This window comes from Mchenga conophoros, linkage group LG17 (assembly GCF_057382185.1).
Source record: "Mchenga conophoros isolate Kocher_MC1m ecotype Shallow Benthic linkage group LG17, M_conophoros_male_GT1.1, whole genome shotgun sequence".
Classification (NCBI taxonomy): domain Eukaryota; kingdom Metazoa; phylum Chordata; class Actinopteri; order Cichliformes; family Cichlidae; genus Mchenga; species Mchenga conophoros.
In genome coordinates, this window is record NC_140542.1 from 8776514 (window position 1) to 8804417 (window position 27904).

Below are 27904 nucleotides of genomic sequence, written 5' to 3' on the forward strand. Positions count from 1 at the left end.
GACTATTCAAGTTCATAACGGGGCTCGTAAGGGGCTCAGGAATGCATTGTGCCAGTCAAGGTCCTCACAGTGATAGAAATATACAAATATATGTGTGTGTTTGTGTGCTCCGTCGTATGCAGCAGGTGGAGCTCTGGTTCCAGTGCTGGATGTCACACGTAAGCCTGCATCTCTTTGAGTGAACACACTAAGAGAATTTACCCTCAATGAAGTAAAATCCGTTTTTTGGGTAAAGAGGACACGTGTGTTGGTTAAAACAACACAACTGACCTAACATGTTACAAAACAATTGTGCTTGTGTGTAGGAGGGAGGCATTGAGGAACTTACCTGTTTCTCAATTACACAGACTTCAGCAAAACAAACTGTTTTCTCAACATTTTATGAGAAAAGACTCACCTGGAGGTTTAAACCTGAAATTTGCAAGAGAGTCCTGAAACGACAAAATATTAATGTGACATGCTTTTTCATTAGTTGGAGAAACTGGAGCTCCTGGAGAAAGCCTTGCAAGCACAGAGAGAACATGCAACCTCCACACATGGAGCTGCAATGTTACCTCTTGCTGTGAGGAAAAAGTGCTAGCCACTGAACCCCTGCTCTTGTTCTGTGGCCATGTCAGTGTCAAACGGGTCTTCGTGTTATCCACACTGACCGCATGATGTCGAGATCAGGGTTCTGTGTCCTGTTGCTATGTTTCTGAACAGAATTTGGAAACCATCCTTTCTTTTAGTTCAGGCCAGAGTTTAGGAAATGCAAGCATTTGCATATATTGCCACACATTTCTTGCTGCGAAGTTATACTGTTTAATTAACTCTATTTAATTACTGAGATCTAAAGCAATTATGGCAATATGTAAAACTAACAAGCGAAAATTACTCAAGTTAATCATGTTAATATGCGACAATAGGTAGACAGATCGGAGATAGATCAAACTTCCTCTCCACTCTCTCTCCATTATAATCATCTTTTCTGTGCTCTCCTCATTAGTTTCCATGGTAACGGAGTGTTGCTGAGCTGGTCGTCAGGCTGCCCACTCAGCCCGCACGGCTTTCAAATACACACACACATGACACACACACTTATGTAGTACACAAACTCATTCACCTACAGATACTTATACACACACACACACACACACACATATGTGTATATATATATATATATATATATATATATATATATGTCAGTGACACAGTTACATATAGAAGAACAAACACTGTGTTACATTCATACTAAGAACACAAATAGTAGATCTTCAGTAATCAAATGCTTGCAGGTATGCAGGTCCCCAACATGCACTCAGACACATACATATTCCAATTAATATGATCTTCAAAAGAAAAGGAATCCAAGAACGCTCACATATACAAAACTTGTGCTGGTGTACTGTGTATCAGTTAGCTAGCCCACTCAGAGCGCTGCAGAGACAAAGACAGAAACAGAAATACCAAAGTAGGTTAGAGCAAAGCATTCTGGGATAGCAGGATACCCCCTGGGCTTCTGCAAGAGGCTCTCTTTCTTTCTCCTTCTTACTGCTTCTAGCTCTGACTGACTCTCTGTTCTTTCCTTTCCTTTTTCTCCCACATGTTTTACTTCTTGCTCTATTTCTTCTCTTTTGCGGTCTTACTTCTCATTCACCTCATTTCTTTGTGTTTCTGCTGTTTGACTTGCTTTTGTCTGTCTTCATGAAGTTGTGTGTGTATGCACGAGTGTGAGATGAACATATCTTAATGACAGAAGTAAAAACAGATGTACTGAGTTGAATAAATATATTTTATCAGGTATTTTTATTACATTTTTGATTGGCTATTATTTCTATGACTGTATTATAGTGAGATTAGTGTTCCACTTTCGACCACTACTCGGAGTCGAGACAAACATATCGCTCTGTGTGATGGAAGGTACAAAGCCGATGCACACATAAGTGTTGAAACTCTAATATTTCATGATTGGGAACTTCCTAAAAACAAAGTTTGCTACTTTCTAATTTTGAGTTATTTTTTTTTAAATAGAAGGATCTACACAAGATGGCAGGGTACACAAGACTGGGCCTCATTTCTTAGAAGTATGATTGTGAAAATCTAATTTGCAAACCTTGTTAAGCTGACAAGGTCGTTCCAAAAAATCAAATTGCTGAAGATGTTTGTAGAAGTAGTCATAATTTACTAGTTTTGGAAGCAGTGAGGGTGTTAACAGGTCAAAAAACGAGCAACTAAAACTGTTAAAACTGTTTAGGCTCTTTTTTATATATGGACACCAACGTTTTTGGTAATTAGTGTGTAATGGACAATGCAAGACAATTAATCTTAGAACTGCAGCACAATACAGTTATTCTGACCAAATGCTTGAATACAAGTCATGAAGAAAAGAACAAGGTTGGCACATAAATCAAAGTTGATTGTTAAAAGCTGATTTCCACATATAAACTTCTATTATAAAGGGCTAATTTTCTGACCCTTTCTTTGGATACTCGGGAACAAGGAGAGCCGAACTGTCATCTGATCACTACGTGGTGGTGAGTTGGATCGGATGGCTGAAAGGCCTGGCACACCCAAAACTACAGTGAGTTTGAGCGGTAGTTAGTGTGTCTGGCAGAGTCCTGGAGATCTTCAACAGCAGTTTCCACACCAGATGGTAAAAAATGACGGTAAAGTGAGCTGTCAAGCTAACAAGGAATCTTTTCTTATTTAGCTTGTGGGACTCTGAAGGCAGCTGACATGTACCAGCAAGCCAAGGAAAGTGCTGATTTGGCAAATGTTGAACAAAAAACCTGGGTATAGTAGGAGTTTGGTGAGGCTGTAAAACAAGGCTTTGGATCAGCCTCAAAGAGATTTTGGCAAACACTCAAGAAGACTGAGGAAGGGGAGTGCTGTTGGTGTTGCGGTTGCTGAGCGCAACTTTGATTTGGCAGGCTGGGTTGTTTGTTCCCCTTTTTAAAAATACGAATTAAAGGGTATGCTGCAGTTTCACACTTGGCACTGCTGGCTAGGTCTGTACAAGAATACTGAAGATGAGGGTCCTCCATGGACAGTCTCAAGACAACGCAGTATTACGCAAAACATGTAACACACAGTACGTCCACTGTGTCTATTTCACACTTTGCCTCCCCAAAGCATGATATGGACACGCATGCAGAAGTTGCAGTAACAGCAGAGATATTTTATTTCAAGCGACATGAAAATAACCACAAGAAAGTGTTTTAAGAGACATTATTATTAACACGTTTATATGTAAATACATATTAGCCACCTAGCTTAACCCTTGTATGGTGTTCGGGTCTGTGAGACCCGTGTTCAGTTTTTTTCAAAAGAAAAATTAAACAATTAATTATTTTTTCACGTGTAAATGTGTTGTGTCTTTCCACTCACTCCACTTGATTATAACTGATTTATTTATAACATTTTATATAAAAGAAAAACGAGAAGCACATTAATTCATAAATGTGATCTAACAAAGGTAAAGGGAAAAAATTAACCATGTTTGCTGTTCATATGGCTTGTAATTGGGATGAAGTAAACATCTGTTGAGTAATTTAACATAAAATTGTTTGATAGTGTTAATTTGGAAAGCCAAAACTCTAGCGGGTCCACCAGACCCATGAACACTGGCTGAGTAACAAAAATACGAACACCACACAAGGGTTAATTGCTGCTCGCATAGAAGGACCCTGGAATGTACTTCAGGCTTTCCTTGGTCACTACAAATTTCTTTGCTTTAAATATGTTATCTCCCCCAACTGGTACTGCAACCTCTGCATGCGTGTCCGTTTTGACGCTTTGGAGAGGCAAATGTGAAATGAACACGGTGGACGGGCGTGTGTATTACATGCTTTGCCCGTGATATCGTTATGGTAATACTCTCGGTGTACCAAACAATATAAGTTCCTGCCACCAGCCACAGGCAGCCATAGGTGTGTAATGTAGCAACGGATGCCTCTTATTTGAGGCATTTCAGATATTTCCTGGTAGCTCAAGGATCGAAGCAGGTTTTAGTCATAAATGCTGACTGCTGTTTGTTGCTGTGTTCACTGAGGTGTATTATGACCTGATGGCTTTTCATAATTTAGTGCGTGTTTTGCTTGTTTCTGTGCATCTTAATAAAGATTCACTCTGAGTCTTATCTTTAAAATCTGTCTCTATTTCCTTCCTAAAATGACCTTGATCTGTTGTATTTGCGATGATGATGATGATCTCTGTTTTTAGAGGGGTGTTTTTAAAGTAATTTCTGTGACTAATGAAATGAGTTTGGGCACGCTTTTGGTTCTTAGAAACTTAGACAGGAAAGATGTTTTGCCTAATTAAAGTCGAGTGATGATTCTGTTATTCAACTTTATTTGCCTTCACCACCATTAGCATGTGTCGGCATATATCAACATTTAGCAGGAACTTATTAAAGGGACATAAATCCCACCTGTCACTTCCTGGTAGCACAGCATTCAGAAACAAAAGAAAACATAGTTAACTTTGCACCTTAAATAATCCTGTTGTAAACATTGAATCATCCGTACATTTACAAATTGCACTTCGCCTCTTGGTTCAGTCACTTAATTTCAGTCATTTGGCCCTTTTCTTTCTTTGTTTTAATTAACATATTGCTTGAAAAAAATGAGAGAAGAAAACAAAGTGATGGCCTGAGAGAGAGGAAAGATGGAAAAGGGAGAAAGGAGGAAAAAAGGGGGGGCTGGCAAATCTGTTATGGAAATCCAGAGAGTAGTTGAAGTCTTGCTGGCTTGGTCCCCAGTGTTTGACTGTGCCCACTATAACACTTTGAATTGCAATGAAAGTCTTCAGGGACTTTTTTCTCTGGCTAAAGGAGGCTTAATTGGTACCAGCTTTTATTGTTGTAGGCCATTGATAAACAATACTCCCACCCCCCCGGCTATAAAGCAACTCGTCACATTGTTTACTGTATATTTGCAGATGAACCAGGATACTTACACATATGTGTGTGTGTGTGTGTGTGTGTGTGTGTGTGTGTGTGTGTGTGTGTGTGTGTGTGTGTGTGTGTGTGCGCATTAGATGGTCAGTAATGCCAGAAGCTGACAATAAAAGATACCAGGTTCAACTTCAGAGATGAAAGGTACAACTGAGGGTGATGTGAAAAAAGAGCAAAGAAAAGAAGTAAAAGGGTGAAGATGAAGAGGAAAGGTAGTTAAGGAGACAGGAGGTGCCGCAAAGAAGTCAAACAAAAAAAAATATGGGATGAGAGCAGAACAAAAGGAGAGATGAAAGAAGACTAGAAGAAAGAAGAAAGTGGGGGAGGTGGGAAGTGAGGAAAGGAAATGGCAGGTGAGAGAAGGAAAGGCGGAAAGGCACATGCAGAGGAGAGAAGTTTCAGGAAATAAAGACATGAAAGGAAAAGACAAAGTGATGAGGGAGAGAAAAGTGAACAGGAGAAGAAGAAATAGGACATGAAAGGAAATGAAAATACAAATACGTAAAGAAGAAAAAGAGCAACATGGAAGAAATGGGAAGGAAAGATATGAGAGTGGAGGAATCACAGGGAATATGGGAACATTGTGAGTTTCACCGCCTCGGGCAAAACTCTCCATGCATCCCTCCTCACGTGCCTCTTTGCCTACCCTCTTCCTCCTCCTTTTGTCTTCCTCATGTCTCCGCCTTTCTTCACTCCACCTCTTCCCCCAGCTCCCACATGCATGCAGATGATGGCATGTAAGGATTGTTGCCCCTCTGTGTCTCCTCGTCTCATTTTATCAGCACACTAAAGCCACACAGGCCTCACATTTATGTGTGTCAGGGTCTTTATGTAGATCGTGTTGTCATTCGTGCGCGTGGATCCCTTTCTCTGTGTGAGCGTCCCAGAAAAGACCGACCTCGGGGAGTTATGCTCCACTTTCCCTCCTTTATTAATTCACCCTTCGCTCTCACTCTTGTTTGCCAGGCTGGACGGCGTGGAGGGAGAGAGAGAGAGAAGGAGGGCGTAAGAGAAAAAGGCAGGACAAACAGAACAAGTTCAAAGCAGAGCCGAGACAGACAGTAAACACTCGCTTATTCGATTCCCTGGCACTTGTATTTTTAGTAGAGATAAAAACATTAATGCAAGTTGTACTTTGCTTCTGAAAATATGACGCTGAACATTTTCGTTCTTTTAAAAGCAACCCATTTTCACCATCAACAATCGTTACACAAATCCTTGGAAAACTGCAGGTCTTTGTCCAACAGGAGGCAGTGGATTTGTTTTCTTTTTTTTCATTCCACAGATAAGAACAGGGTGAAGCAGCCAACAGACTGTGGGTGGGCAGGGGAGTCAGCACTGGAAAGAAAAAGACTGTATGAGCTTTTCAGTACTGATGGTGAAAACCACTGAATATATAGTTTCCTTCCATTTTTTTTGTCTGTGCACCCATTTGTTCAGTGTAAAATCTCCACTCCAGAGGTTGATGACAGTTTTGCAAATGCTGCCATAGACTGCTGAATTAAAGTTCTCATCCAAAGAAAAAGCTTGGCCCACTGGAGCCAGTTGTACATTCTTTGTTTTGTTTGATAGCCAGGCAAAGCTTGTGGTTTGTTCGGGAAATCAGTTACTAACGAGCCACAACCTGTCTCTTTGTGTTAGCCCTGCAGTTGGCTGGCACCCTGTCCAGAGTGTACCTCACCTCTCAGCCCAATGTCAGCCGAGATAGGTCCATTCTCCACATGACCCTGAATGGGATAAGTCATTTAGGAGATGAGATTTGTTGACATCACAAAACATTATTTATATCAAAGCCTCCTTAATGTAAAGTCGGCATTGTAAGACACAGTTGGAAAGCAATCATATAATCCTTGCATTAAGAATGGGCTGAATGGATATCACTGTGGAATAAAAACCAATTAAAAAAAAGTTTTTAAAAAAATCAAGACAAGACAAGGGCTAGCCCATGCTTGTTGCAACATGGAAGTGGCATAAAAGAATGCCAGAAAACACAAAAATTGATCGATTGCATTGATATCCAACCTGAAATCCCAGCATTAAAAACTGCCATGACCCTTAAAATGCTTATTCTTGACACTAGTGGTACATTCAAAAGGAGACTGCTGCTCAAAGAAAGACGAATGATCTGAGAATTTCACATTTCTACTCCTTTTTCGCAATGGTTACATTAATGCCTACTACCACCAGCAGAAATAAAAAATGATATTTGTTAATAATTGAAAGGTTTGATTTTTTTAAAGATTCCATCAAGATGTTGCATTTGAAGGACTTGCAAACTTTATGCAACTGTTTCAGCAAACATCATATATATACTTGAAATGTTATCACAAGCCCCTGAATTCATCACAAAAAACCACTCTGTGCCAAAGAATGACCAAAGCTCTTGCTGGGTGACCATGTATCGCTTAAAGTACCAGCTGATGCAATTTTGCATTACTCTCTTTGCAAGTCAAAAGTATCTGATGCAACCTGTAAGAAGTGTTGCCTTCTACTTTTGTTGCGTTCCGATGCAGACGACACTTCTAATTTTAAAGCAGAGTGCACTTTCTTTGAACTTTAAACTAGCTCTAAGTGCTTAAACTCATGTGATGCTGTTGAACTTCTATTATGCATTAATAAACACGGTAATATAAATGAACCAAAACAACACTATACTGATCACACACTGATCAGTCACACAATGAAGAATGCCGATAATGTGTGACTGATAAAATCAATCATAAAATATTGAGTAGACTGCCATAATAGCTCCAAAACAGCTCTGACCATGGACATTTGATATCTGAGGTTATCATTTGGCCTCCCTGAGATGAGAATCCTGGAGATACACCATTAGATTAGGATTTGAAAGTTGGAGACTTGTACCTCGAGCCATTACTGAGCAGTTTTTTTGCTGTCGAAGGGCACATTGTCCTACAGGGTCAACCAAATGCTGTTGGGGAATGTAGATGTCAGTGTGTGCTTTGTTTACATTATTGTAGGTGATACATTACTTTTAGATAAATGCCAAAAGAAGGCTTGAGTTGAGGCTGATCTGTATACTTGAAATTCAATCAAGTCTCAATGTTATCAAGTCTTTAAGTGATAACATATGAACCATGCTTCTGGGTCCAAACTACTCTGAGTTTATTAAGGCTGTTGTGCTTTTAAGATGTTGTAATGCTTTGTATCTTGTTCTGTTTAATCTGAACAAGCCCCTAAAAAATGCAGTGATCACTGTCGGCCTCTCTGTTTTTTTATTACCACTATTCATTTTAAAGCTCAGTTTTTAAAACATTACGATGTAAATACATGCAGCAGTATATTAATGACTAACCTCATATTCGGATGGATTATCTCAGTTGTTCTCCTGACTGAAGTTTGGTCCGTTTACAGCATCCTGCCATGCGATTGCATTTGTCCCTAACCATCGGGAACTCTCACGTTAACTTTTATCAAGCGGAAAAAAGCAAGTGTTCACCTTCCAGTGTGTGTGTTTATATTATGCTAACAAAGGTGTGTCACTAGGGCCGACCGTGGCTCAGGGGGTTGGGAAGCGCATCTGTAACCGGAAGGTCGCCGGTTTGATCCGCGGCGAGCCCTCTCTGTCCTGGTCGTTGTGTCCTTGGGCAAGACACTTTACCCTGCCGCCTACTGGTGTTGGCCAGAGGGGCCAATGGCGCGATATGGCAGCCTCGCTTCAGTTGTCAGTATGGGGCAGACTGACTGCAGCTGTGGCTACAACCGTAGCTTGCCTCCACCAGTGTGTGAATGCGAGAGTGAATGAATAGTGGCATTGTAAAGCGCTTTGGGTGCCTTGAAAAGCGCTATATAAATCATTACTAGCACATCACGTAGCACATCATTATATACCAGCTAGTTCAACTTCAGTAATCCTCACTGCTGTTTAGTTTTCTGTTTTCATTTATGTTGGAAGTCCCTCAGTCCCTCATGGTATATTATGTTTAGGTGGAAACTAGCGAGCTAACTTCCTGCTCATTTTCTAACTAACGCCATTAAATTTCATAAATTCTGTTTTCATGGATGCCTGGATTTTAAATATATTGGACCCGGAAACGGCGAATGACATCAGACTTAAAGACCAGATAGTTGGAAATCTTTAAAGATGTTTTTTTTGGTATATATAGCCTCTTAAACTAATATTTGGCATATCTCAGCATAGTATGCAGTGCATACAAAAACAAATCTGAGGAAGCTGATGGAGGTCAAAAGAAGATGTGGCGGGACTCAAAAACTACAGCAATCTACAGCAGAAAAAAAAGCAAAGATAAAATGGAACGAAAAGGAATCTAACATCCAAAGAAGACCTTTGAATGTCCTTCAAGAATCCTGGACTGTTTCTAAAAACTGCTACAATAAAGCTTGCCTAAGAGAGTTCAAGCTTTGTTGAATAATAAAGATAATCATACCTAATATTGACTTGTTGACTAGTTTTATAGCTGGTATTTCCATATATGTTTGCACATTTCAGTAAATCACTGCACATATTTCCCATTTCCTAGCAAAATGAGGGTGGCTCAAGACTTCGTGCGCATTCATGTAATATTTGATGTGATTTGTGTTTTTCAGTAAGCAGCAAGGAGATATCTGTGTGATTCATGTCAAAAGTTGATTGATTGATTTATTTTTTTATGGATTTATAAGTTTGTACATGGCTATTCATGCTTTATTATTGCCAATGACCAATTTCCTGGGGAAACCTTTAGTTTTGTTGCTTTAAGCATCTGAACCCATCTTAATCTACTGACAGGGGAACTTGTTGAATGACTACTTTGGTACCTGAACTTGGCTAAATTGAAATGTTGATATTGTATGTCTGTTATACCTATCACACAAGATTCCCAAAAAGTTCCAGAGAAGGAGAAAATAATCTGTAGAATAAAGTGAAAAGTTTCACCAGTAATTTAAAAATATTTAGTTGATAATTGAAGCTCTCAAACATCAGCATGCTTTAGACAGTACAGCCACAGTAGTCACAATACAGAAAGGGGAGTACGCCAAATGCAATATAACCCTGCAGAACTGTTTGTATTTGGAGATTTTATTTAAGATGATTGAAAAAGAGAGGACAGTTCTACAGTGAGACTGCATTGTCTCTAGATGGGACGCTACATTTCTGTCAATATACAGTACAGCTGTGTTTGTGTGTGCTGGTATCTGAGCTAACCTACTCTGTCTCTAATTATAATCATACGTTTGACACAGCCTTTGTCTCCAGAACAGACCTCACAATCACTCATTCTTTATTCCCATGGTAACAAGCATCCCCATTATTGGATGTCATTTGCATTACTTGGACAGACAAATTGACCCACAGACAGACTGCCTCTGTTGCTGCTCTCTCATTGGTTAAATGTACTTCACTACCAATGGAAATTTTAATTTTACTTTGCTTAGCAATAATAACAGTTCACTTGTGATAATGAAGTGAGTTTGTACCATATTGAGGGGGCAGTGGCTGGGGCCATGTACCGTAAAATCTTGGTAGAGCACCTCTTTCCCTCAGCCTAAACATGAGTCGGGGATAGATCGTCCACCATGACAGTGACCCAAGACATACCATCAAGCCACCAAATGAGTGGCTAGAGAAGAAGCACATTAAGGTCATGGAGTGGCCTAGCTAGTCTTCAGACATCAGTACTATAGAAAGTCTGCAGAGGAAGCTAAATGGTAAATGGCCTGTATTTATATAGCGCTTTTACCCTAAGGACCCCAAAGCGCTTTACATATCCAGTCATCCACCCATTCACACACTGGTGATGGCAAGCTACATTGTAGCCACAGCCACCCTGGGGCGCACTGACAGAGGCGAGGCTGCCGGACACTGGCGCCACCGGGCCCTCTGACCACCACCAGTAGGCAATGGGTGAGGTGTCTTACCCAAGGACACAACGACCGAGACTGTCCGAGCCGGGGCTCGAACCGGCAACCTTCCGATTACAAGGCGAACTCCCAACTCTTGAGCCACGATCACCCCAAGCTAAAGCTTAAAGTTGCCAAGCAGCAGCCAAGAAACCCAAAGGATTTGGGCCAAAAATGGCTCCTGAGACGTGTGCAAACCTAGTGACCACCAACAACAAACAGCTTTACCATGTGCTTACCAACAAGGGTTTATCCACCAAGTTCTAAGTCATGTTTTGCTTGGGGATAAAATACTTATTTCACTCAATGACACGCCAACCAGTTATGACTTTTGTTGATTTTTGCTCTCTCTCCATAAAATTAAGAGACTGTTCATTTCTTTGTGAGTTAGCCAACCTACAAATTCAGCAAACGATCAAATAATTATTTCCCCCACTGTAATCTTCATTAGTTTTGCATTATGGATTTAATGTATCTTTCATGTGACACGTTTTTAAAATATAGCAAGAAAGAGTGTTCAAAATATGTTTGTTTGTGTGGAGCAGTAGAGTCCATGAACTCATGAACGATTTAAATATATAAATTTCGGTAACAGCAGCACAGAAAATCAGAGGCATGTTGTACAATTTGGCTCAAAGTTGAATTTAACTGACATTTGCGATTGCAAACAGAAGGCTCATGAAAGAAATCAAAAGCTACAGGAGCAGAAAAAAAACATCAGTATTTATAACCCTTCATTTCAGTCTTTACTTAAGACTGCTGTTGTCTTCCATCAGTGCCACAACACTCACTTTGTTATACCAGAGATCTGACAAAACACCATCCCAGCATTGTCACATTGAGATTTTATGCGCAGCCTAAATGATTGTGTTAATGTAGATAAAAGATCCACTATGTTTTTTAAGTGACAACTGAAATAGCATTTTGAGTTAGAGCAAACACAAAGTGTACCATAGATCCGTGTCATTCAGGGGGTTTTAAATAATATATGAATTAAAATTCAGTATATTATTTTATTGAATATTGAATATAATACATTATTTGTGTTTTTTATTGTTTTTTATTGTAATTGTGGCATTTTTCATACACATATAGAAGAAAATCTTTTCTCTATGTAATACAAAGGTTGCAATGTGGTAAAGAAACAGTTTTACTTTATCATTGTTGGGTTTTTCTTCATTTTTTGTTTTTAATCCACTTTCAGGACTTGAGTATGACAAATGAGATAATACTACATAGGCAAATATTAGCAGCTTGTTATACAAACAAATTGTTATTTAAAACATAAGAACACAGTATATAAATGATGTGTCATGTAAAGATAGTGCATATACTTTTAAATACTGATAAAATAAGCTAACAACAGTTATTATTTTTGTCATTTTTGCTAATTAAATCCAAGATAATGGCTTCAGCTGCTTCTGTCTGCCTAGGTCTGACATTTTTTAAATACTTTTTCAAAAACTTCTAAGAATGTAGGCGATAAATCTGCAATTTTTTATCATTAATTTAAAACATTGTGTTGTGGTACACATGTCCATCCCTGCTTGATTCATTCTCTCTACAGCGCACACTGGTGCAGGCTTGATAATTTGGTACTATGAGGCGTCCTGGTTTAAATGTGGCCACCTTCATCTGGCCACTGTCATCTTTGACTTTGAGGGTCCAACTGTGGACTCTTGGACTGAAATCTGTTGGAAACTCTTGGTCATATCCAATGACCATATTCTCACATAAAAGCTTTGTCATTTTTTAAAAGATCCAAGTGGTCCTAACATTATTTCTAGGGAGCGATATAAAAATAGCAGCTGAAGGTGATCCTGAAATGAATGAGATGATGACATTGAAGGGGAAATTAGCAAAAGTTAAACTTTAAAGAAAATAACATTTGTATTTGTTGATTCCCCAAACTTTTTGACTGTCATGTTTCAGCCAGGATCCTCTTATTTGTGTGCCCATAGAGCATGAGCATTGCTGTGGTCTGTGGAGAGCATGTTTATTATAGACTTAAATTCAATAAGCAAGCTGATTTCCTGTTGGTCCTCTGATCGTTTGTGTTTGTGTGGGTCAGAATAAGGGGTCATCTACGCTTTATGGGCCAATATGAGCTGTAGTGGAACATATGACCATGACATTAAAATTGTTGTGTTGCCCAACACTGCCCCCGGAGGTTGCATTTGGCAGGTGTAGAGGTATGAACAATTAGCTACTTCACTTCAAAAACCATTTTCTTTTTTTCTGTTCACATAGGAAAACTGTATGAAGACGACACAAGAAGAATCAGCTCTGACAGACGGACAGACGGGGAGCTTAACAAAAACTGAGAAACAGCTCAACAGAACGACAAACACAAACATGTTCAGCAGAGTGTGGTACCCGAAAAGCCTTGTGGAGGCCCAGTGGGTGGAGTTATAAGGAAGCAGAGATGAAGCTGACCAACCACAGGCCATCACCCGGGGATATAAGCTCCACCCACCACTAATATCCAGGGAGACTGATAGACAGACCAACACCTCTTGCAGCGGCACCTGAAACATCATTGGCCCATAGAACAGGTAGGAATTGCATTTGTCAGTGCAGCAGCTTTTCATCTTTGTCCTTGATTGGGTCGGACTGGTCGGAGAGGAGGAGCACACAGGTTGCTTGGGCAACTCTAAAAGAGAAGCAGCCGGTGGATGGCATTTGTTTTGTCACATGAGCCATTGTATTGTCATCAGAACTTTTAAACAAAGACCATGATGTACAGCAACTTCCAGCCAAGTCAAGTTGGAGGCATATCATTATTAAGGTCTATAATCAAGAATGCCTTTATGAATACACATTCAGAGGGTTTACAGGAAAGTGCAAACCACTGGTTACACTCAAGAACATGTAGGCCAGACTACACTTTGCCAGAAAACATCTAAAGCAAGGCTGCCCAGCTTTTCAAAAATTTCTAGACTAATGAAAGAAAGATAAAGTTTGTACCAGAAAGATGGGAAGATAAAAGTACAGAAAAAGGAAGAAACATGATCTGAAGCATACCACATCATCTTTCAAATTTCATGGAGTCAATGTTATGACACAGGCATGTATGCCTGCCAGTGGAAACAGGCCACTAGATTTTAATTGATGATGGTGATAGAAGTAGTAGGATGAACATTAAAGTGCACAGGGCTGTACCCTTTGCTCATATTCAGCCATATGCTTCAAAACTTAATACACTTGCACTTCATAGTCCAACACAAGTTTCTCGGATGAAAAGAAATGAGATAAAACACCTTCCGGTTACTGAAGATAAAACTAAATGCAGAAAGACCTACAAAGAAGCAGCAACTGAAGGTAGCTGCAGTGAAGGCCTAGCAGAGTATCTAAAGGGAGTAGAGTTGGATGTCTCGAGACCGGTCTCAAGACCACTTTTACGTGGTCTTGGTCTTGTCTTGGTCTCGGATCCCTCGGTCTTGTTTAGGTCTTGCTGTCTCAGATCGATATAGTCGTCGGGAGATTTGGAGTCAACAGTATCCATGACACACAACGTAACGTTCGATAATGTGTCATGCGCAAAAGCATCAGCTCTAAGAGCTGTGCTTAGAGAGTGCTTTGTAGTGAATCAGAAGAGTCAACTCCTCACTTCATTTCCTTTCGCTGCTCAGCTCTCACACAGTGGCTCATCTATGCTCCAATCCCTCCATATTGTGGCCAATCACATGCGAGGATATAGGATAATATCATTATGTGAAAAACAGAGAGGGTGAGGCTGCAGTTTAAAGACTTTTTTGTCTTGGTCTTGGTCTTGACTCGGTCTGTCTTGGTCTCGTCTTGGTCTCGGTCTTGTCTTGGTCTCGGTCTTGTCTTGGTCTCGATACCCTCTGGTCTTGGTATTGTCTTAGTCTTGGTTTAGGCGGTCTTGACTACAAGTCTAAAAGGGAGGAAACAGCATTTGGTGATGTCCATGGCTTCTAGACTTCTTGTTACAAAAATAATTCCTTTTTTTAAAATGATGTCCAATAACTTCCTCTAAATTTAAAAATGGGGCACTTGGGTAAAAATAGTTGTAATCCCTGAGCAGTTAAAGCAAAACTGCAAAAACTGTATTAATTTAAGGAACAATGAAACACAATAAAACTAATGAGTGTACTTAAAGTTGTAAAGTATACTTTTTTTGCTGTTGTTGTTAACAAACAACACAATAGGTGACATATATGTTTTGCACGTAACCCTTATTGGGTTTACACTAAAACGTAAAGAATTTATAATTCTCCAAATGTAGACCTTCATTTCAATGACACGACAGCTGCCATTTTAATAATATCAAACAAAATATCTGGATTATGTTACACATCTGATGAACAGACCTTTCAGTCATCAGTTCTCTGAACGAGTGATTCATTCACACTTCTTCTCCTCGAGTCCTTCTGATATTCATTGGATTGGAGCAAATTGCTTAGATAGCTAAATAAGCCTTAGTTAAACAATCGGAATTGGTGCAGCTTAATGGATTCCTGGCTTCCAACAACATATTAAAAACAGAGTAAACCATTAAAATGTGACCTTTGTGTCATGATACCACCCTTGGTTCTGTGTGTGTGTGTGTATTTCTCAGTGGGTGTTTGTGTGGGTGTACAAGGGCCAACCTAAAGTTGAAGTTTCATTGTGTTTTTCTCCCTGTGACTTTCCTTTCTCTTCTTCTTCTTCTCGTCTCTGTCACTCCCTCGCTCTGTATTTTCTGTCCATCTGGTGTTGCCATGGGAACCCTGCCTACTAATCCCTGTTCACTGAATCAAGAAATGGAGGGTGTAGTTTTACTGGGGTGGTCCTATCAGAATCACTAGATGGCATCTCAGACCCATCTATCAATCCTGATCTAGGTGCTCATTGCGGTTTTGGAGATGTCAGCCACATGTTTAATCTGCACACAAAGAGAAATGTAAAAAGGTCAGTTTGGAGTTTCTGGAACTTTTACAATTTGTTGATGGACAAAAGCCAAATACAAGAATGTGTGCTTAAGTCAGATTAATGTTTCACCAGCTATATCAGGCTTACCAAAGTTTCAGCAGATTAATGCATTGACTGAGTGGCATCAGGCTTCGCATCTCACTCTTCAAATGACACAGATTGATTTTACTTCTCAAAATGGCAACATAGCCCTTTACAAAATAAATAAATAGATAAATTGACTGCAATGGGGGAGTGGACAGGGCAGTGAGTGTCAGGCAAGTGTTAAAAATGCTAAATGTAAAAGAAAAATTAACACAAAACCAAAGGGGGGCAGTTATTTGTGCACGGTTTTCCACAATATTTCAATCAGGTTGAGGTCCGGGCTTTAACTGGACCGTTGTATCACCTAAATTCTTTTGTTTTTTCAGCCATTCTGTTTTAGATATGCTGCTGTGCTTGGGATCATTGTCCTGTTTCATGATCCAAGTTTGGCCAAGCTTTAGCTGGCCTCATATTTGACTCGAGAGTACTTTGGTGTAAAGATGAGTTCATGTTCAACTCAGTGAGTGCAAGGTGCCCGGAACTTGTGGCTGCAAAATTAGCCTAAATCATCACCACCGTGACAATTGGTATTAAGTGTTTGTGCTGATATGCAGTGTTTGCTTTTCATCGCCAAACTTTGTTTCTGTCTTTCCGAAATGCCTTGTTCCAGAAGTATTTGTGGTTTGCTCTGATGCAACTTTGCAAAAGAAGAGGCTTTCTCCTGGCAATGCTTCCAAACAAGCCATACCTGTTCAGTGCTTTTATAATGGTACCATAATGACTGTTAACTTTTAACATGCTGACTGAGCCCTGTAAAGTCCCTGTAAAGATGCAGTTTGGGGGGGGGGGGGGTTCAGGTTCTCTGAGCATTTCATGGTTAGGTGTGAATTTCTGGGAATATCAGTAACCAACAATTGCATTAATTGCTTATGTCTTTCCTCCTTGGAAATGGGTTAAACACACACTCAATGCTCCAGACAAGCAAACTGCCATAACTTATTTTTAATAAGGTGCTCACACTTGCTGCTGATCAATAATCAAGTCCTTTTGATTATCATCACCTTCCCATGGAAGAAGAGTAAGGCAGTAAGGCTGTACTTACTTTTCATACACACTAGTGCAATATCTTGGGTTTGCTTTTATTCAATACATAATGGCATAGTGTAATATGGCAGGATTGGTAGTTCAGCCAAGGTTTCATTTACCTAATTTTAAGACCCGCTAAGGACCAGATTAGATTATGTCCTGTTATATAAAGCCTTAAAATTTAAAGAATGCACACTTTCCTTTAACAGTGACTATATGTGTTGTATTTAGAGCTACATGGCAGTCATTACAAATGCCATCTAAGCTCTGAGATATGAATGTGCATACATGTTAAATCCACATATGACTTGATGGCAATGCCCATGAAGGCAGTCTCTTGACTGTCTGAAGCCATTTTTTCATGCAAACTCGAATATATTTCTTGGTTTGAACTAGGGCTGGGCCATATTATACCGTTCACGGTAATACCGGTATAATGTTAGGCAACGATAGGAAAATGAAATATCGCGATAGAATGGGAGTAAAACGCGCATGCGCAGTGCCTTTGTTTTCATACGCACATGGCCGATTGTTGAGTGAAACAGATGAACCAGAATTGGTTTGTAAAAATGGTGCAACTTCCGTGATGTGGAACTGGTTTGGTGTTTGTCCGTCAGATACACAACAAAGCACATTTTTTTGCAGAACATGCAAGCGGCCGTTGTTATTGTCATATTTGTCGGACTAAGACGCTCTTAAATCTGGGAGTAATCTGGGTCCTAAACTCCGTATACTTCAGGTCAAACAACACTGCAGCATCACTTAGAGTTAAAAACTGTCCAAATTCTTTCATCTTTAATAAAACGATCAGCATTGCTGCTTTACCAGGTGTAACTATAAAGTTTAACTTCCAGGCATCCATGAAAACAAAAGTTATTACATTTAACGGAGTTAGAAGTTAGCAGGAAGCTAGCGGAAGTTAGCTCGCTAGTTTCGCTAGTTACCTAAGCATGATATTGCATGTTCTGACGGAGAGATTTCTGAAAAAAATCAAACGTACAGCTCTGCTATCACTTCCAACATAAATGAAGACAGGAAACTAAACAGCAGTGACGTTTGTAGGGTTACTGAAGTTGGGCTAGCTGGTATATAATGATGTGCTACGTGATCGCTAGCGACACAGCTATGTTAGCATAACATAAACAGTGAAGCTGGAGGACGAACACTAACACTTTTCCACTTATAAAAGTTAACGTGAAGGTTCTTCATGGTTAGAGACAAATGCAATCGCATGGCAGGATACTGTAAACGGACCAAACTTCAGTCAGGAGAACAACTGAGATAATCCATCCACAATACGAGGTTAGTCATTAATATACTGCAACAACATGGGAATAGAGCAGCTGCCAGAGAATTCACCATTAATGAATCAATGGTACAGAAGTGGAGGAAGCAAGAAGAACGAGTTTAATAAAGTTTGATTTATCTGACTGCTTTGTTTCGCTTAATGTGCCTTATAATCCCGTGCACCTTATGGTGCGAAAAATACGTACTGCACACTGCAGTTTAATGTTGCAAAGCACCTCTTTTTAACTTCAGTGGATATTATACATGGTTATGCTCAGGATATGTCAGCCCATTTCTACTGGAAATGCCTTTTGGTTAAACTTTCAGCAAGGAATTTGCATTTGCACTGTTACATTTTTATAAAGCTTTAATGTACATAAAAACCAGCTTCTTGTTTAAGTGAAAATAAATGGAAGGTTGTCTTTTTGCGCTAGTAATGTTGTGGAGTTGTATTTTGTCTCGCATCAATTATATCGTCGGTTATATCGTTATCGCAAATTTTCAAATATATATCGTGATAAATATTTTTGGCCATATCGCCCTGCTCTAGTTTGAACTTTATTAGTTATTCCCTGCTACCTTGATAGTCTTGGAGTCACTGAGGTGGTGTAGTAACCACATCTCATTAGATCTCTATCTCCTCCCGGCTGGAGGTTTCTTCCTGTTAAAAGAGAGTTTTTCCTTCCCAGTGTTGCCAGGTGCTTCCTCAAAGGCCGTCATTGCCCTAAATTCAATAAGCTTAATTGAGAGAAGTAGTTGCTAAAGAAAACCTTCTCTTTTTAGCTTATTTCACTCTCAAAAGGATTTTCCAACATAATGTGATTCTCAAGAAATGTTTGAGTCATCACTCAAATAACATTCAAAGAACAAGAAGCGAAATCCTGCAGAGAGGAGTGCGATTAACGGTGTGTAAATAACCTTTATATCAACTGTGCTTTAACCAGCCTGCTACATCTGCAGGCTATGATATAATTAACTGCATCAGTGGCTGTTTTTTGGGGGTGGGTTCAAAAGTGTACACAAACACACTCCTGTGTTATCCCTTGAGAACTACGTTTTTTCTTGCTGAGTCCTCAACAGACTCAGTGGGGGACTCACTGACATGAGGGAGCTGTAATTAATACAGAGAGAAGGGTGTACTTCGTGTACCATGATACACATGCAAAAATGTTAATAATTTAGATTAGACTGTTTCGAGGCTTAATATGAAGGTGTGTGTATGCAAAATGATCTTAGCAGGACTCCTGTTTGTATTTTTTTAATCTGCGATTTAAAATGGCTCCCTTTATTTGCAACACATGCCATAATTTGGATGGTAGCGCAACAGAGAACAGTTGGGCAAGTCCACAGTTATTGAAGCAGTTGCAAATGAATCCCGTGAGACTGATTCTTCAGGCTGAGCTGAACTGAACTGAGTTAATGGCTTTTGTGAACAACTCCTGCGCGACTCACTCCTGGGGCCACATTACAGGAATATCCGAATGAGAAAATCCTTTCTTGATCTCACTTAAGAAAGCAATTTAGAGTTTCTCCGAGACAGAAAGAGGGTTGCTGAATGCAACGTCAATCAAGCTGTAAAGTAACAATCGGCAAATCGCGCTCAATCTGCTGCAGAGGCACAAAATAATTTGATGTGATAGCGCGATTCATGACTGACTGCTTCGAATATAGCAACAACAAAAAAAATACTGTGCATGGGCCTGTGTGTGCCAACAGATGAGCTGCTCTGAAAAGACAAGTCATGATTTGCTTCATTATTTTAAAGCTCATAAAGATGTGAGTATGAGAGGTTACTCATCATTATGATGGCTATCCTTAATAGATTTTTTGCAGTGTGTGATGTTAAAGGGCTGTTTAATTTAGAATAAATTCATTTAAACATTTTAGGAAGCTCATATTTGAATTGATTGATTTATCGCAGCAGCATAATTTTGCATCAAAGTTCCAAAAGCACCATTTGAATCAGCTGTGTTGGATCAAGGACACATCTAAAACCTGCAAGACACCGGCCCTCGAGGCCTGGACTTACCTACCACTGCTTAGGGTCAGGGGTCTCAAACTCCAGGCCTCGAGGGCCGTTGTCCTGCAGGTTTTAGATGTGTCCTTGATCCAACAAGGCTGATTTGAATGGTTAAATTACCTCCTCAACATGTCTTGAAGTTCTCCAGAAGCCTAGTAATGAACTAATCATTTGATTCAGGTGTGTTGGCCCAGGGTTGATATCTAAAACCTGCAGGACACCGGCCCTCGAGGCCTGGACTTTGACACCCCTGGATTAGAGGGTTGAAGGCAATACTGTATATATAAACTATGACTTCACCTATTGGTTTTGGGCTCTGCATTTTAAGGCTCTATTGGTGGCATATACTATATTGTTTTTCTTTTCTTTTTTTTTGGAGTTAGAAGTGGCCATATTTGGAAAAGAGGATGGAGTTCTAAGTTCTAAGGCTACTAAGATACAAAAATCATCTTGGATAGGCTGAACCTCACACTCCATAAAAAGTACTCCAAAAGGCCTCAGTACTTTGGAGATGTCCCCGTTCAGTGGTTCAAACATGTGGTCATGAGATAGATATCCACTCGTCCAGTATCCCCCCAAAAAAGTACAACTGTTGTATGAAGGGGGAAATTGCCTTAAGAGAGCAATGTGTTTTTCATACTAGGTTTTGTTGCATAGTCTCACATTTAATATGTGATTCTATATGAAAAAAAACCAAACATTTTTTGAGCCACCCTCAAGTGGCTGCTATATGAACTGCAACTTCTGATGCCTGGCTTAATTTTTCTGCACTTGAGGTTGCCACTTGGCAGCGATGCAGGGCCGCAGCAGCGCTGACACATCAGAGGGTGAGATGGGAAAAGTTGCAGCTTAAATAGACTGCCAAATTGGCAGGATGTGTTTGCTGTATCACGTGAAGAGAATGAGGCACGTTGTGTGTGTGTGTGTGTGTGTGTGTGTGTGTGTGTGTGACGCAGTGTCGCCGGCCTTTACTAACTTGCATGCGTCACTCCACGTAATATGAGGATACATATATCACTCTTTCCTTAAAGCGACACAGGTTAATTGCACAGCGCAGTGACATGAAACACTGCAGGTGTTCATGTGTGTTAAATGGCAGCACTTACAGCAGCACAACTCATATGGCCGTGATTCGACTGAGGCAAGAACATGCTTAAGGCGTAGCCACTGTTATCACACTATGATTAAGATAATGTGATCATGCACTTAGCCTGAGCATTATCACATTAACATATTGTTGCTGCTGAGTAACATTAGAAAACACTTGCAGGGATGGACTAAAAAGAGAGCTATGCAGGTGAATAAATAATCAGCTGTAGAGATGTCCTGGAGTATAAATTAGAGTGAGAGAGTGAAAAGCAATCACGGCTACCTTCTAAACATGGATCATTTGGGGAATTCCCTCTTTGGCTAAAGTGTGGGGAGTTGGAGCCATTTGGAAAGCTCCCTGCTGGAAGTTTTTCTTTTTTGGTCCACATATATTTGGGAGTTTGGCCAGATTCATTTTTAGAGAGTTTTATGAGCATCAGTGAAGAAAAAACATAGAGTCCTGCCAGTGACTTAAAATGTAGAATATCAACGATAATCACTTAGTTTGCTAAAGTTATTTTAACATCAGTTTGCAAGAAGTCAAAGAAAATAGCCATAAAATAAAGATAGCTAATTTAATGTACATGTCTCCTGACGGTCCAGACTCTTTTTATTAAACGGCATTTCAACAACACAGGGTCGTTTATCCCCACAGGTATTTTTCAAACCACTTTGTCACTTTTTTCTGAGATTTTTTAGATTAAGCTGGACCAGTTGTTCTCAAAGTAGTCCCAGAACTCCTGGAGCTATTGCTAAGGGTTCTGCAAAATATTACAGTATGCCATAAATTAGCAAATTATGATGCATTAACAAAAATTGCACTTAGTGATGTTAATCATTCGTGGCAAAGGAGCACATACTTTGTGTCTGTTGAGCCAATTCAATTTCTGATATGACCCCAACATTGTTCTTTTAGTAGAAATGATGGTATGCTGCTGCTTTATCAGTGTTAGGATGATTAGGAGTCCTTGGTTATCTTTCTTGTCCGTAATATTTCACCTGTGGTTTAAAAACCACAACTGAGTTATTTATGATGAAATAATTTTGTCATGGGTTTTATCCGGGTTTTTAATGCTTTGTGTCTTGTTCTGTTTTATCTGAACAAGCCCCTAGAAAAGGCAGTGATCACTGTCAGCCTCTCTCGGTTTTTATTACAACTATTCATCAACAGCATGTTTTAAAGCTCATTTTTAAAACCTTACAATGTAACTAAAGCCCACCCCATGCAGCAGCAGTATATTAAATACTAACCTCATATTGTGGATGGATTATCTCAGTTGTTCTCCTGACTGAAGCTTGGTCAGTTTACAGCATCCTGCCATGCGATTGCATTTGTCTCTAACCATCGGGAACCCTCACGTTAACTTTTATCAAGCTGAAAAAAGTTAGCGTTCATCCTCCAGCTTCACTGTGTTTATGTTATGTTAACATAGCTGTGTCGCTATCGATCACGTAGCACATCATTATATACCAGCTAGCCCAACTTCAGTAACCCTACAAAAGTCACTGCTGTTTAGTTTTCTGTCTTCATTTATGTCGGAAGTAATAGCAGAGCTGTACGTTTGAATTTTTCAGAAATCCCTCAGTCTGAACATGCTATATTATGTTTAGGTGGAAACTAGCGAGCTAACACGCTGCTAACTTCTAACTCCGTTAAATTTCATGAATTCTGTTTTCATGGATGTCTGGATGTTAAACTTAAGTGTTACCCCTGGTAGAGCAGCAACGCTGATCATTTTATTAAAGATGAAAGAATTTAGATTTTAACTCTCAGTGATGCTGCTGTGTTCATTTGACTTTGGACCTGAAGAGGAGTTTGGACCTGCAAGCGGCTAATGGACGTCAGACTTAGAGACGGGATAGACAGTTGTATTGATTTAAGTAGGAGTGTGTCTGTTCTACTAGACATGCGTGAGAACAACTTAAAAAAAAAGAGAGGCTCAAAGGAACCTCTTGTGTAGAGACAGTGTAGTGCTTGCGTTAGCTGTTGCATGGTTACATAAGCTTATATAGGTACACAGGGAGTTGTTAAATTATTAAGATTTGTGGTTTAGTAAAGGAATTTTATTAATTTATTTATTAATAAAAGTCAAAAAGTTTTGTCATTATATCTGGCCAATAAATCCGTCCTGTTACCTCATGAAATGGTAGCCTGTGACCCTTTTAAACTAATGTTACTGATATTTATTAGACTGACTTGAAGTCTATCTTGTCATTTAACTCTCGGAAGAAAGCAAATGTGCTCATTTCCTTTCATCTCCAGCTATCCTGTTTTGATCTGGTCAGCACATTGTATTATTGTTGTATTATTATTATCACAGTCTGAAGTCTAGAACTCAATGCATTCATCCATCCGTCTTAATCTGTTTGTTTGCTCCTCAGCTGTCTTCGCTTCCTATCCTCAGGTATCTTTTCCTTCCTCTGTGATGGCAGGAATGGTCGCCATAGAAACAGAGAGCCTATGGTGAAGTGAGAGAAAGACTGAGGAAGAAAAGAAAGACAAGCAATGCGAAAGATACAAAAGGAGGGTGGGCCAACTTTAAGGCCTGCACTTCATCCATTTTTGCCTCGCAGCAGTTCCCTACTCTTTCTTTTTTTTGGAACTTCTCCTGAAGCTTTCATCTGTTACTTCTATCCATCCCCCAGCTTTGTTTCTAATCCTTCATCTGTCCCTCTGAGTCCTGGAGTTAAGAGCCACTTATACCTCTTGGGTCTGACAAACAGTTTATGATACACATAACTAATGTGTGCTTTCCATGCAGCAAGACCACCCCACCTTGATTGTAAACACGGGAGGATAGATTCTCGTTAAAAAAGAAAAACTGTAAAAAGTGCTTGTTAGCTGCAGCATTTACTTCATGCTGTAGTTGCTCTGAGCTGATTTAAAGTGACAAATCAAAGTACAGCACTTGTGTCTCCTGAGTGGAAGGCTGCATCATCATTAAATGGCTTTCGCTCGGCATGTTTCTTAAAATAAATGCTGTCAGTTTAAGGTCATTGTAAACTAAAATAACTACAGCGATGGAGGCTTTAAGAGACTCATACCAGAAAAAAATGTCTAAACGGTGAAATGCTTATGCCCCTGTGTGGAGGAACCTATGTGCTGGCGAGGGAAAAGAGTATGTATTTGTGTGTGTGTGTGTGTGTGTGTGTGTGTGTATTTGTGTGTGTGTGTGTGTGTGTGTGTGTGTTTCACTGTTTTAATCTCATTCATATATTCATCAGCAGGCAGAATGCTGACGCAAGTGAGAAGGAGAGGAGGCATGGAGAGAGTGAGAGGCAGAAAGTGTGAGATAAAGTGCGAGGAGGAGAAACAAATCCAGAAATTCATCGTCCATCTAGCTATCTATCCAGCGCTAATGTGACTCTGTTTTTTGGTGTACACATTAAACATACAGAAGGGAGAGGAATAGCAGAGGTACCAGCAGAAAGACAAACATAACAAAGGTGAAGTATCCCAGAAACATGTAGACATACGGAAAAGAGCTTCTCTTCTGTTTACAACAAATCCCTTTAACTGAATCTGGTCAGTGCGAGAGACATTTTTTGACAAAAGTCCAATTAACCTAACATTGTTAGCACACACAGACAGATTTGCTTCAGCTTGAAGGCTTACATCTGTGGGCCTCCTTCTCTCTGTTGTATCTAACTCTGTTTGCTCTGTGCTGACAATGTGAAAAAAACACAATGGAAAAAGTGCAAAAAAAATCACAAAACAGATAACAGGAAAACAAGGAAATTAGTGAAGAAACGGTGACTATGAAACAAGAGCAGACTACAATGACAGGATGAGTTCCTGATCTTTGACTGTGATCGTGTCTGTCATTAACCACAGTCCATCAGGACCCTGTCCATTCGCTGGACAGCTGGCTGACTCTGAAAGTCAAACAGGTGTGACATGTTTCTCAGACTAGAAAATGGCAATTACACTAGTGAATGATGACATGCTGGATTGCAGTAAAAATGCCAGAGAGAGGCAAAAGGCAAAATATTATAGTTATGTGATAAATACGCTCATATTTGAGTGACAAAGCCTACGATGACATGAACAAAGTAGATGGTCATGTGAATTAGTAATCCATACATACAGGGAGTGCAGAATTATTAGGCAAATGAGTATTTTGTCCACATCATCCTCTTAATGCATGTTGTCTTACTCCACGCTGTATAGGCTCGAAAGCCTACTACCAATTAAGCATATTAGGTGATGTGCAACTCTGTAATAAGAAGGGGTGTGGTCTAATGACATCAACACCCTATATCAGGTGTGCATAATTATTAAGCAACTTCCTTTCCTTTGGCAAAATGGGTCAAAAGAAGGACTTGACAGGCTCAGAAAGGTCAAAAATAGTGAGATATCTTGCAGAGGGATGCAGCAGTCTCAAAATTGCAAAGCTTCTGAAGCGTGATCATCGAACAATCAAGCGTTTCATTCAAAATAGGCAACAGGGTTGCAAGAAGCGTGTGGAAAAACCAAGGCGCAAAATAACTGCCAATGAACTGAGAAAAGTCAAGCTGCAACATCACTGGTTTGGGCTGGTATCATCAAAGATGAGCTTGTGGGGCCTTTTCGGGTTGAGGATGGAGTCAAGCTCAACTCCCAGTCCTACTGCCAGTTTCTGGAAGACACCTTCTTCAAGCAGCGGTACAGGAAGAAGTCTGCATCCTTCAAGAAAAACATGATTTTCATGCAGGACAATGCTCCATCACACGCGTCCAAGTACTCCACAGCGTGGCTGGCAAGAAAGGGTATAAAAGAAGAAAAACTAATGACATGGCCTCCTTGTTCACCTGATCTGAACTCCATTGAGAACCTGTGGTCCATCATCAAATGTGAGATTTACAAGGAGGGAAAACAGTACACCTCTCTGAACAGTGTCTGGGAGGCTGTGGTTGCTGCTGCACGCAATGTTGATGGTGAACAGATCAAAACACTGACAGAATCCATGGATGGCAGGCTTTTGAGTGTCCTTGCAAAGAAAGGTGGCTATATTGGTCGCTGATTTGTGTTTGTTTTGTTTTTGGATGTCAGAAATGTATATTTGTGAATGTGGAGATGTTATATTGGTTTCACTGGTAAAAATAAATAATTGAAATGGGTATATATTTGTTTTTTGTTAAGTTGCCTAATAATTATGCACAGTAATAGTCACCTGCACACACAGATATCCCCCTAAAATAGCTAAAACTAAAAACAAACTAAAAACTACTTCCAAAAACATTCAGCTTTGATATTAATGGGTTTTTGGGTTCATTGAGAACATGGTTGTTGTTCAATAATAAAATTATTCCTCAAAAATACAACTTGCCTAATAATTCTGCACTCCCTGTAGACTGTAATGAAAAGATGGATGAAGCTGGGTAAACGCCTAGTAGCCCACAGGAGGCAAGTCCCTGCTTTCTGGATGAATTTGTGGGCTCTGGCTTCAGATGTTACTGAGTTAAGCATAATGTACATGATCTAAAATATGGGCATTGTTACGAGTTAGAAAGCGTTCCAAATTACTATGCAAATAAGATTTTAGTGTCATAAATGTTTTTGTGTTCAGTTAAACTCATGTCTCTCGGCTCTGTGGATCACTGATATCAATCTCAGACAGCTGTCATAATTAGTTTGGAAGGGGATGAGTCCAATAAAATGAAAACTAGTTAAGAAGGATGTTCCACATCATTAAGCATGCCACAGGTTTCAAGTAATATGGTAAAGTAAAAGGGTCTGTGCTGCAGATATGTGATGAATAGTGTAATACCTTGGAAGAGGTCTGAAAACATTAGGTATTATATGAAAACTTAAACGTGATCATTGTACTATGAAGAAACTTGTGGCTGAGTCAGAGCACAGACGGGTTCGTGCAGACTAAGGCATAGAGATGAAGGTTTCTGCCAGACAAATTCATCAGATTCACAGAACAGCTGCTAAAATGCCATTACAAAGCAGCAAGCAGGTATTTGAAGCTGCTGGTAGTACCGAAAACCTCAAGCTGTAGGATGCTCCAGAGGCTTGCAGTTGTGCATGAACCTACCATTCGGCCACCATCTAACCTATACTCACAAGCAGGAATGGTTCCAGTAGGCCCGGAAATACATCAAGAGTAATTTTCAAGCTGAGGAAGGCTGTGCAACCCTGGATGGTCCTGATGGATGGATGGATGGATGGATGACCATTTTTAGTTCATTACAACCAATAAAATGTTTTAAAACTCAGTGCATTTTGAGGGTTTTTTTTATTTGTGCAAAACCACAGCTATCAATGGGAGGTTTGTTCAATAAAATTTGAATTGTGCAGTTGATGACTTGAAAAGTACACTGACTGTCATTTGAATTGAATATATAGGAAAGTCAGTAACATATATCCTTTGCATTATGAAATTTCCCCTTGTGGGACTAATAAAGGTATATCAAATCAAATCAAATAATTTGAAAAGCAGTGTGTATCAGGCTTGCTCATCACATCTGTTTTCAAAACACCAAGATGGTCATTAGTGTTGGATATACCGTACTATGTGACTGACAGTATGTGACTGTGCAGTAACCCTCAGTGCTACAGTCAGCTCCACCCCATGTTTGTGATTTCTGGTTTCAATAATGGTGACAGGAAAACTGCTTAGCATGAGGCTTAAAAACAGGACTTCACTAATAAATGGGTGTTATAACTGTGGTTATGTCCA

General features: G+C 39.8%; 1 protein-coding gene across 2 annotated transcripts in view; it reads left to right on the forward strand.

Moving 5' to 3' along the window:
• Positions 1-27904, forward strand: part of lrrc7 (leucine rich repeat containing 7) — a 148860-nt gene that overhangs the window by 14820 nt on the left and 106136 nt on the right. For both annotated transcript variants that reach the window (XM_085253105.1, XM_085253106.1), the window contains exon 2: positions 13046-13350. The gene's annotated coding sequence lies outside the window, so the exon portion shown is untranslated. The remainder of the gene's footprint in view (positions 1-13045; positions 13351-27904) is intronic.